This window comes from Pinus tabuliformis, chromosome X (assembly GCF_031772625.1).
Source record: "Pinus tabuliformis cultivar Carrire ecotype Pingquan chromosome X, CPIR1, whole genome shotgun sequence".
NCBI lineage: Eukaryota > Viridiplantae > Streptophyta > Pinopsida > Pinales > Pinaceae > Pinus > Pinus tabuliformis.
Window position 1 is genome coordinate 312,624,734 of NC_142308.1, and position 13,205 is coordinate 312,637,938.

At 39.7% G+C, this 13,205-nt stretch overlaps 1 pseudogene; it reads left to right on the forward strand.

Annotated features, from left to right (window-relative positions):
- Window positions 1-652: 652 nt before the first annotated feature.
- Window positions 653-1,242, forward strand: LOC149139667 ((+)-borneol dehydrogenase 2 pseudogene; annotated as a pseudogene).
- Window positions 1,243-13,205: the final 11,963 nt, after the last annotated feature.

Genomic DNA, 13,205 nt, shown 5'->3' on the forward strand with positions numbered 1-13,205 from the left:
TGGTTTTCAGAATGCATTTTTCTGAATTTATGTTTTATAATGACAGAATCTATGTTAATTTAGAAAAAATAGTTTTCCTCAAAAGGTGAACTTTTGTTTAAGAATTTAGAAAATTTTAGAGATGGTGATGATAGGAATGAGGTCTCATTTCTATTATTAGATTCAAAATTATTCTAAAATCTATAAATTCATAATTATTCCAAAAATTTATAATCAAGATAAAATTCATTCTAGGAAAAATAGATAACTGGTATACTTTTCCCTAAGCCAGGAGGAAATTGGCATCATTCCTCAACATAAATGCTCCATGATTTAGTGGAAATGGATTTTACTACCCAGCATTACACCATTAGTTAGTTAATAAAAGAGATAACCTAATTAGACAAAATATTCTTTATTGAAATTTTGGTCTTTTGTTTTTTATTAAATATAAAGATTCAGCATTCTGCAAAATCCCTTATAACCAGTTAAATTGGAGAGAATCATCTGGACACTCAAATTACTGAGAATTCACAACTCAATTTTGTGATTCCAAAAACTCTTTACCAAATTTTAGGCAAATTCTACTAAAATATCTCCCCACAAAACCTCCAAACATCTCACAGATAGAGTACAACAAAATTGTAGTAGGGTGAATCACTGATTCTGACCAATGGTCTTTGAATGCGGACTGAAGGTTAACGTTGCTCTAATAACAGGGGGAGCAATGGGCATTGGAGAATCCATTGTTCGGCTCTTCACAAAGCACAGAGCCAAAGTCATAATCGCAGATCACGCAGATGTAGTCGGGAAAAATCTTGCAGAATCCCTTTCTTCGTCTGCAAGTTATGCATACTGCGATGTAAGAAAGGCGCAAGACATCAACTTCGTGGTGGATTTCGCCATTGACAAACACAGTGAGTTGGATATCATGTATAACAATGCTGGATCAGTGATTCCCTTTTGTTTCAGAGGGTTGAGGTGTACAACATGCTGAAATATGATCGAGTTATGAGCATAAACGTAAGAGGGGTGATACTGGGCATTAAGCACACGGCTCCGGTGATGATTCCCAGGAAGAAGGGATGTATAATCTCAACCAACATCCTTGCAAGTGTATTAGGACGATTGGCCCCATACCCATACGCAGCCACCAAACATCTAGTCGTAGGGATCACTAAGAAGGGTGCGGCAGCGCTCAGAAAATATGGCATCCGGGTCAATGCTATCTCTTTTGCCAGAGTAGCGACGACATTGTCATGAAGTAGAGGAGAAGGGCAGTTGTTGGTATCATGTATTTTATGGTTGCAACTGGTTTGTGTTAGTATTGATGTCAATCTTGTAGCATGTGTCGCAGATGTTTGGTTATACATGGGTTATGATGGTCTAGATGCTTCACTGATCTCAACTTTATGATGATCTAGATGATTGCATTGATGTGGTTTGATGCAGAAACAAGTTTGGCAGACTAGGTCTTCATATGATGATTTGTGTTGGGGAGTTTGGCAGTCTAGGTCTTTATGTTCATGACTTATTGCAGAGGTTTTTGGCCTTATGATGTTATTACTAATGTGCTATAAAGTTGTGCAGAGGTGTTGTAGGTTGTGGAAGTGTCTTAGGCATGTAGAGGACTTGTTGAAACTAATGTCAACCCTTGACCTATATGCATTTAGGTCAACTTGGTGGTGGCACTTGTCAAATGAATTATCGTACTTGTTGAATTGTCACAAAGCATGGCAGAGGTATGGATGTGTGTACAAGTGTAGAAGAAGGTGTGTTATAAGCTGAAGGAAGTTGGGAGTAGAAGATCCATTATTTTACCTTATGCTCTACCACATCCACTCTAAGTGTCCTCAATGTGGTTGTAGCCTTTCAGCCACTGGATGCAGTGTACAAATCTTGGTTATAGCCGAGAATTTCTAGTTTAGTCCCTCCGTCTATGGGATTGGACTAGTTTTTCTCTGCATTCCTCACGCACATCAAAAGAAATTCAACATGGTAATTCCTAGAAGCTTCAAAATTAATTGGATAAGGTCAAAATTGGTTGAATAAGTCCTCCATTAGGTGTGAATTCCTTTAATTCACAAGTAGTGATGGTTATGTATGGATCCCATTAAAGTTGTGCACCTATGAACTCAGTCTATAAGAGGAATTCACCCAGAAAATTATAAATATCTCATTTTGGATCTAAGCTTATGTTGGTTAGAGTGATTGAGAGAGAAAAAGTTCTTCAGAGAGGTAGAATGCTTCAGACATATTGATGAGCAGAGATACCTTAGTGTCTGAGTGAAAATCATAGTGAAGTGAGTAGATCAAAGCCCTGTAGTAGAGTACTAAAGCAAAATATCAGTTTGCAATTTAGAATTATAGTTGTTGTAGGAGATATTAAGAGCTTGATGGTAGAGGATGATAACATGGTGTAGCTCCATGATTTTCACGCTTACATTTGTTTTGTAGTGATTCTAGTGCATATGAATAAATGTCGAATTTTTTTTATGTTGTTGGTATATTGAGGGTGATGTGTTGATGAGCAATGATGGTTGAGTCTATTGTTGCTTGTTGTTTGTCTTGATGAGATAAAAAAAAAAAAATTACGATGAGAATGTCTTGTTGTTAGGGTTTCATGGTAGGGTTGAATATTGTTGAGCATAATGTCTTGGGGATCTAGTTTGAAAATGAATGAAATCAAGGTCCACATAGAGTTGTGGAGGAGTGGCCTCTAACAAGTGGGTGCTTGCTAAGTTGGAGCATTGATTCTATGCTAGTGGGTGCTAGAAACAATGTAGTGGAAGTCGTCGCTTCTGACTAGTGGTATCTAGATAATAATTCATGGTGGAAAACTAATTGTATTTTTGGATTGAGTCCCCTAGCTGGTGGTCATCGACAAAATTTGTTTGAGGTCAATAAAAGGCATCATTTTATTGACACATAATAGAAGACTCAGAGCAGTGCAACAACAACAAGGGTAGTTTTTCTCCCAAAAGGGTTTCCACCAGATATCCTTGTGTCTCATGTGTATGATATTGTGTGTGTGTTTCTAATGGTTTACATGCTCATGTTATATCTACTTATGATACATGTTTATGTATATATTCTCTCACATGTGAAGATGCTAATAAATGGTTGATTCATGGTTTGAAAATAAAAGAGTAAAATTGATAATAATACACTACCGATTCATGCTCCCCCCTGGCAATAGTGATCAAGGTTTCTAACAATTTCTATCAGAGGGGGGCTCTTGGTTGCATCTTGACCACTGGAGAGTAGATATGGGGTGTACTAGAGGATATTGATCTTCTTTTTTTCAGGGTGAACTCTCAAGGAGTATCTGTTCCAACTTCCAAAATTCCACGTGTGAGAATTTAAAGTTGAAAAACAATTGGAAGCTTGTGGTGCTGACATTTGAAGATGTGCTTGTGAAGGATGTGGAGAGAATTACATGCCACCAAGTGTGATGCAAAATGATGCTCAAGTAAGGGGCATTATTGGTGAGAATCTCCTAACTAGAGATAATGACAAAATAGTAGATCTGAAATCTACTAAGGAGATTTGGGACATACTATATATGTTATATGGAATTAGCAACAACAACCATGATGAATAAGTGGAGAAGAGAAAAACAAAAGAAAAAGAAAAAGAAGAGATCCAAGAAGGAAGTAGCTCTAATTGAACCAATTGTGCAAAAGGACAAAAAATATAAAGGTATATGTCGCAATGATTTAGCTTTGAGTTATGTTTTAGATATATGTTATTAACCCTGGAAAATCATACACATGCTAATACAATACAGAATACACTAAAAAATGTCCAGCAAAATGCATAAGTGAACATTTTCCAGTTGAATACATCATGAAATTTAAAAAATCAAAGTTCTCCTAAGGACAAAAGTTTATAAAGAAAAAACAATTAAGGTTGCGTGGTTGCGGAAAAAGGTGACTCAACAATCTAGGACCACTCTACGCACTTGGGACTGATTCTCTGACATGAGCTTGGTCCAATACAGCTGAATTTGAGCCACCTTGAAGTTATGTAGCCCTCAATGGAATCATCTTGTCTTACGCATGTGTCATTATCATACATGAACCAAGAGGGGAAAGAAGGATTCTGAAAATTCTATATAAACAGGCAATGGGAGAACCAAAACACGAGACATTGCTGACCAAATTATTGTTTGAGAAAACCACCATTACATTGTTGAAGCTAGAGAAGGGAAGAACATTAGCATGTTGGCCATATTCCTTCTAAGTGATCCATCATCTTAGTGACAGAAGAGGAATTTACCATTTGAGAGTCTTCATACTTCTTTGAGAGAGAGGAGAAACTTGCAAAGAGATTGAGGAAGAGAAGCCTCCTTGCTGAGGATTTTTGGGCTCCATAGCTCAAACAATTCTCTTCAAGTATCTGAGATTCATCTATTGTATTCAACCTCTACTACCATCATTCAATAAAGGGATATTTTTCCATTATCTTATTGATTTGTTTTCTCCATTTGAGTATTTTTTGTGTATTTACCTCTTTGTTTAGTTTATGTTTATGTATGCATTGCTTCCACTATTTACAAAGTTATATTTATTTAAGTTTGTCCACTAACAACCCCAATTTTGACTATGATCCTTTGCAGTGAACAATCAGCTATTAAGGGGGTGTCTTTTGGTACACTTTTTCTCCAAAAACACTACAACAGGAATGGCAACTCCGCTGTCAAATTTTCATTAATCTAAAGATTGTTTTTGCAGGACCTCCTCTTTGCACAACCATCCTACAAGGCACTCCACACCTCTCTAGAATTTTTACAGACCCCAAGGATCTGTCCTGAACCCACATAAGTGAAAGTTTCCTTTTGTTTCTATCCCACATGCATTTTTCTCTAACAAACATGCACGTGTATGTGTGTGCGGAAAACACACGCGGTCAGCAGAAAGAAAAAAAATGAGCCTTGTATTTTCCCTTTTTCTCAGGTGACTGGCAACCTTTAGTGAATTTCCTTCACCTCAACATTCTGTATTTTCTATTTAATACCCCTATTTTCTTTACTTACCTTAATTGGTGAAGCAATTAAAGTATTTTTTTTCAAATGCACACATAGCTTAATTAGGGAGAAAAGTAAGTGGCCAGATTCCACATATGTTTTTCAACCTATTTTTCTTAAGTTTCCTGCAAACCACATAGCTTAATTAGCAAAGGAGTAAGTAGCCTTTCATCGACAAATCTTGCTACCAACCAAAGCATTTTATTTTTTGGGACTAGGAGAAAATGTTACTAGAGAAAGTAAGTAATCTTTTCTTCCCGTGCATCTCTTAGATGAACCTGGGATTGCACATGAAAACCTTCTTGAAGGAATTTGAATTTCCATCTCCCTTGTTAAAATCCACATAGTTTAATAGTAAAAGAGTAAGTGGCCCATAATCCACAATATATTTCTTTTTCCACGCAAGGAACAATTACCACTTAGTGTAATTATAAGGACATTGTAAAGGATCATCACATATCCACATCTTCTCACACTTTGTATGTTCACTTGCATCACACACTAAGATTCCATACACTTTGTACTCAAAGGGAATTTAGTTTCGGAGCTTCGGGTACTTAGTCTATTTTGGCTTACCAAATCACTCCATAAGTGAATTAAGACTCCTTAAAAACAAACATAACTTGAACCAAATAAGTTTCCCCATAGGACTCACCAAAAAATTTATAGTTCAAGTTAGGACCATTGGGGGTAGGCATCCCATAAGCCTCCATGGTCATGTTACACCTTTGATATAGTTATTGACTTTTTAGGGAGCTTAAAATCCTTCAATCATCCCACAGAAAAGAATACCCAAGCATGGAAAAGAGCCAATTCAGAGCGGGTTCAACTTAGGTCTGGTGCATGCAGTACTCTTTGGGGATACCTGACTCATCTAGTGCTTGGTATTGGTAATTGTCTACCAAGAAGTTAAAGACTTGAATTCTCACATGGGACGAAGGTACTTTAGTAACCAAATTCTAGGGCATCCTTTCCCTATAGGTGACGGTGTAGGCAACACTTGAGCCTCATTACCATTACCTTGGTTGATTCTTCAACTGTTGGAAGGAGTCTCCAATTCTTTCGTGAAGTTTCCCTAGGACCCATCAAAAGATATCTTTGCAAGGCCCAGTTACTCTGAGAGTGGACACGACGATTAAGTCTACAAAGGATTTTTTATCATACGCAACAAACAAAAACCTTTTTCTTGCTTCCTTGATCACATAGTTTAAAATATTAAAGGAAAATAAACCATTTATATTTTCACTTTGTTTTATGTATGTGATCACATTGCATTGATATTATCTCCTTCCCTCACCATACATAGAGTAACATAAAATCTAATTCAACACCATAAGGGACCCCACGGCTCCCATTCAATTTAGATGTTTTCTAAACCTCCCCCCATTACTGGGAGATGTGCTAGGACTCCCACCATTTAGCCATAGAGGACATCATGTAACCACCACTATTGGATATTCCTTTATTGGTGCATCTTTGCTCGGAAATTCTCCTAGCAAAGAACTCCCTTCACCACTCCAGAAGGATCCCCACGTGCGACCCTCTTTTGGAGCGCACACTCCACTCCTCTAGACAATCCCTGAGACACCCATTGAGGTAGTTCTCCCGAGACTTCCCCACAAAGGACCCCTTTGCATATAGCTGTCCAAAATCATTTTTCGATGGCAGGTAATACACAGATCTCGTTCTTAGCTTCACTAAATCTACCAGATTTAAGCAAGCTAACCAATGACCTAATCGCTCACATCCAAAATTGGTTGGATATGCCCACCAAGCTCCCTTTGGATATTCCAAAATTCAAAGGAAAGTAGGGCGAAGACCCAAGGAACCATGTCATGAATTTTCACCTATGGTGTTTGTCTAATAGTATCACCGACGATACTATTATATTACGACTACTTCAATGCACTCTAATGGGACCTGCAGTGAAATGGTATGTCAACCAGCCTTCTGCATTACAAGGAGACTTTAGCTCATTAGCTACAGTTTTCCTTAACTTCTTCCAGCTCCCAGTTTTCCATTATTCGGGTCTGGAACTCCTCACCCACTTTAAACAAACACTCACTACTCATATCTCAAACTATATCCATGAATGGCAAAAATGTCGTAGCTTGTGCAAAACCCAATTTGAAGATAAATTACTCTTGGACTTATTTATGAGATCCCTCACATCTGAAATCTCTAAGGACATGGAAAATTTATCCGTGAAGATTGGGGAAGAAGACATTAGTAAAGGCAAACAGTTGGAGATTATCTATACCCAGTCTAGGTACATTTATCATGTGCTCCTAGACACCTCGCACCTGCAAACTTACAAAGAGATTCTAGGTGCATCCAATGTTGTTGATGGGTTAATTGGGTCCATATCCGAAACTTGGCACAACAATAACTATTAATACCCTGGATATTCATTCAATGTCCAAGCATTTGATGCTACACAAAATGCACAAGCATTGCAACATACAGGGTATTATCATGGTCAACCCGCACCCATGTAGAATATGGTCAACAAGGTTAATTAATATCAGCCCCCTCAAGGAGGCTCATATCCTACCCCACAGGGAAACCAATACCCTGCTCAAAATACAGACATGATGTCATCTTCCCATAATCCATACACTAACCAGGGACAAGGGAACCAACATTCTCCTTTCCTAGAACAATAACAGGTTCACCCACCAACGCAAAATAGTGCAAGGGTGAATATAGTGCAACCTTCTCTCGCTTCATAGCAGCAATCGAAGGAACAATTGAATTTAGCTAATCCTTCAAATTTTGCTAAGACAAAAACAAAAAGTAAGCCAAAGGGATAACCCGATCAGGGGGGTAGAAACCCCCGTAGGCACAAGGAAGGGGAAACCCTAACCGGAATCAAAACCAGGGAATGACTAACAATCCCATAGAAATAAGGTAAGAACACAAGTCTACGGACGAATCATTCATGTCCTTTCTGGGGAGAATACAGACATTATACCCACCATTGTCCTCTACTTCCTAATTTAAAAAGGATACAAGATAGTATAGGGCAAGGAGGCCAACAAAATGCAATGATGCAAGACCCCTTCCCCCATTGGGGAGTAGTTAACACACAACAACAAACTCCCCACCCTCATCCATCTGGAAGGAACTCCCATAGCAATCCTAGTCATGATATTTTTATGACAGGGTAGGATATCCTCCTTCAAACTCAGAAACGAATTTATGAAGCTCCCCTAGAGCCCAATCTGCCCACTACAACTATGATGATACCTACAGGGTCATTGACCATCCCTCGACCTTTTGTAGAATCTATGCCTAAAAGAATCAAAGGACCTTTATGGACACAGGGCACAACTTGAAATATTCTCACAACTACAACATAATCGATCCCTTAACATAATCGCCATCATCTATGTCAGCGTTAGAAGTTCTGCAAACATGTCCAACCCAATAGAAAGCCTTACTTTCCACTTTAGGCGTAATCAACCCATCTAATTCTCGCCTTATGGTCTTCGAATTGGACAAAGCTACTCCACAGCTACCATTAGTCATTTCTTTCGAAATCCCAGTCTTAGTCTGAAATATCAACATTCATTATTGCATCATCGACGAAGGGGCTTCCACATGTATCATGTCCAAATATGTTTGGTAAAAACTAAGATCCCCCGAGCTCAAGCCTTCGAACATTACGCTTAGAGCATACAACAGACGCCCCTCTGCTCTTGTTGATCTTTACCCTAGCATGTCAGTTAAGTTGGCTAGAAGAATTGTGTTAATATACATTGAAGTACTCAACGCCCAGTTGGATTACAACATCTTACTCGGTTGAAGCTATATGTACGAGATGCTCACAATCCCCTCATCGGTGTTCGAAATAATAATGTTCCCCCACAATGGAAAAATCATTACTATTGATCAACTAACATACTATGAGAAGACAACCCTACCCATACCAGATAGTGTACTACCCTTAGTATCATCCTCCCATGAGGTAATCACTACTTACACTGAGCTCAACCCAGGTCAGTTTAAGCCATCAACACTTCCAGGGTCATTCCCAGGAGACCCTCCGGTGTTACAGGAACTTTTCCCAAAGACTGGAGCACTAGTGTACTTGATGAATTCATCAAACACCACCCAAAATCAAGAACTAGTTCCAGATGCTAACAACGACGTTGTTACCAATCCAACCCTCTTACCTAATTCTATCACCAATACACCCTTCTTATATCCCCCACTTGGTTTTGTCTCACATCAAGTCATCAAAACACTCTCGTTTCCCTATATATCTCTTGCAATACTGGTATGGTATTTGGCCCCACAGGTCACACCAGCTAGCACGGGTTTCACTGCAACAGGGGTAGTTCCTATTCCTCCCTAGGACAATACGACACCCCATACATTGCCTACTTAGGCAGAGTATACATCGCAAGTAGTGCTTGCACCAACATCGGCAGAGGAAAAACCAAAGGATGGTAAAAAAGGTAAAGAGGCAAAAGCCTCAAACACTCCCGCCTCTGGGGTCCCCCATCCCTATGCCTTGTGTGAAATAATTAGGCACCCCACCAATAAGTGCGCCGAATTGAAAGAGCTCAGAGCTCTACTACATGCCCCAAAAGATCCTGTAAACTATTCCCCCCTATCAAAAACATGAACACACCCATGCATCTTAAGGCATTATGCATCAATCACTCATGTGCCACTGCGCAGAGTATCGGAATTATACCCGTCATTTCCCAGAAATTCGTCGATACCGAGATGCGTTAGTTATGCTCACCCAATGTAATTTCCCATTACTCTCCATAGAGGATGATTCCAAAATTTTTTTTTTTATGTCATAAGAGAAGAAGCTTCTTGCTCCTCTCCTGCAACAGGTCCATGAACCTCCCACTAGAATCAGGTGACCTCAACAAACACATAACATACCATCACCTATTTGTGCTCTATGAAAATTTAATCAACCAATGCCCTGAGTTATGGGTATTCAACCAATTATATCCAGTTCCCCACGTCACCCAACCTACTTCATCAAGGAATAGACATCACACTTGCCAAATTTGTGCCAGAAACCATCACATGCGACATTGTCCCCATATTTCTCGATTCTATCCATTATTAGGATTCATGTGATGATTTATTGCGGAGATTTCTGATTTGGCTAAAGTCGAGACCGAACCATCAGATCATTCACCACCTACCAGGAATGAAGCATCAAGGTTCGTTCTTTGTGTATTTGAGTAGAAACGGCAACCATCAATAAGACAGGGTACTTGTCATTTCATTCCCCCTCACCACCACCAATCCAAATCGGATATTATATCTAACAACCAGGCCCTAAAAACCCATACTCCAAGTAACACCGCCTCCCACACAATATATTCGATTAGTTCCAGACCAATATGTGGAAATTCTACCAAAGCCTCATTTGATCACAACACCACTCCTCAGAAATTTACTGATGGGGGGGTTAGTCCTCAGCTACGATGTTGCCCAGGAAGTAGTAGGACCTAAAAAGATTGAAACCCTTTGGAAGGGCCCATACATCATTAAACATTACCTCCTAAAGGGGACATACACAATGTCAAATCCCGATGGGAATTGCCTAAAGAATCTCGTCAATGGTCTCTACCTCAAAAGAATTCCACCCATAAGAATGCTAGAGTAGGCATGTATGTACCATGACTTATTTTTTGTGGATGATCACCTCATCATGGATTTACTCTAAAAATAATTCTCTCATCATGTATGAACAGATGGATCTTGTACTAACTTATCATCATGAGTTCACTGACGGTGCATCTCAATGGTCAAAAAACCTCGCTATTGTAGCCTAGGCCATATACTTTCTTGACCAGACACCTTGCCTCTTTAATGGACTTTGTATCAGTTCAGCCACCAACAATCAACTAGATTATGATGTCATTATAGGCCTCTTGGTCGACGCACACCACCTAGGCATCTGTCACCTGCATATATTCCTTGATTCCTAGCTAGTTGCATCGCAATTAAATAATACCTTTCACATCCTTGATTCACGCCTCTTTCAGAAATATATGCATGCACAAATATTAGCTAAATATTGTGACATATCACATTTACAAATATACCAAGGGATCAAAATCATACAACTGATCACATTGCTAATCAAATCTTAGATGGGCATGCATCACATATATATCACCATGAAAATACATAAAAGATCAAACATAAGATTCATATGAAATAAAATGTAGAAATACACAAAACATATAGATACATCTAACACATCATGAGAGATGCCAAAAAATGATCTTGTATATACATCAAAAGATATATGAGTACAAAATATATCATTGGCCCACGATCAGGGAAAATGAGAATCCTCATAATGGGTGCTTTCCCTGGTACATACATCATAAAACAAAAAACCATCAAGTCTTAATAGGGCTTATGTAGCCCAATATTCACATCTGGAGCCAAAATCGGACCAACCACAGCCATCACCATAGCGATACAAAGTAAAACTGATCGGTTGCCCGCTCCAATGAAATCATCATTCCAACAATGGTATCCAGCAGATTAGTCCATCCATCGACAAAAAAACCTCTAGTCAAGGACTCAATCCACCCACAGGTATCATGGTAACCCCATAACTCCACCTCAGTAGCTGCCAAACACACCTCTGCATCCTCAACATGTGCACACCATCGTGTTGCATCCTTTCCCACTGCTACTCTTTCATCCTCTCCAAAGGGTTCACCAATTTCAAATCGACACCACTACGCCAATCACTCTGGACCACCACAAGGAATAACAGGTGGCTTCACCACCCTCAGTCTCTATTGAGTAGGGGCATACCTTGCAACACCCATGTTCCTATGATCATGGCCTACTAAATAGGCCAATGGTTTCCCCCACTGCCCCGCATCTGCAAGTAAACAAAGCATGGTTTCAACATCATCATAAATAAAATATCATAAAAAATACATGAAAGCACACATATGTATACAAATGTAGAAATCAAAGCATACCTATTGGTCCCCAAGCATCACCCTAAGGAAGCCCCATATTCGGATCTCCTCGAAAGTCCACTTTGTGATGAGAGAACTCCATAATCGACTGAGGATTGGAGTTAAAGGAATCCTCCACATTGACATTCCAGTAATGCCCCAACACACCACCCCCATTTCTCAGCATCACACCTCCCTAGCGACGCATGCATGCGTCCCTGGCAGACCTCGCTCATACTGCAAGAATCGAATGAAGCATGACCACCCCCTCATATATTATGATGTAGGGAACACTCCCATACCAGAAGCTCCTGAGAGTCCCACGATGCACCTGCATAAGTTGTGACACCATCCCCCAACGTATTAACTGATCCCAATCAAAGAAGTTCCCCGCGTGTAGCTGCTGCACTACTACTATATGGGTCCCTGTGCATCAGTTGGGGATGTTGATCCCACCAATCTAACAATCATATCCATTGCTACTCACATGGCTAAATCCAAAATCATTGCAATCCTAATGCAACTCTCCTCATAACGATCAGGTCCACAGTGAGACTCACCCTCCATCTTGGCCCAATGACGAATTTCCACATGCCCAGTTGGTAGTGGATAATGAAGTACTTCCCCATAAGGTAGCAGACTAGTAACAAAATAGATATCGATATGAACTGATATAGGCAAGCCTATCAGTCGAATCACCATCATCTGATAGTCTATATCCCAACACCTGATAAAAAAACACAGGAACCTATCGTGTGACCTCATCAAATGGTTTTGAAAAAACTTCAAGAGCCCCCACTGCACCAACAGCTGACTAGTTGCAGGATCTTGTATAGTTATACGTAGTTTCACCCAATCCCTCTCCCTCCATATCATCCTACCACCTAGGATACCATATGTCAAACAACAAGTATAACCCCCCCAGGTTATCTAAAAAGAAAAAGAGGGAAAAAAAAAACTTTAAAAACCCTTGTTCTTCACAATTGCATGCCTAAAGGCCTGCTAGACGTGATCTCGCATGTCTGTTTTTTCAACAGATGCGTGGATGCGCGTTTGTCAGGCCATTAGGCTGTGGCATCCAAAACACCTTGGCTCGCACGCTTGTTTTTCAAACTGGCACACGATGCGCGCATTTGTGTCATACGCAAATGTGCGGCCATTGTGCAATCACTCCACTAAATCATGGCAAAACCCGCACAGGTCCGCCATGACATTTTTAGGCATTTTAC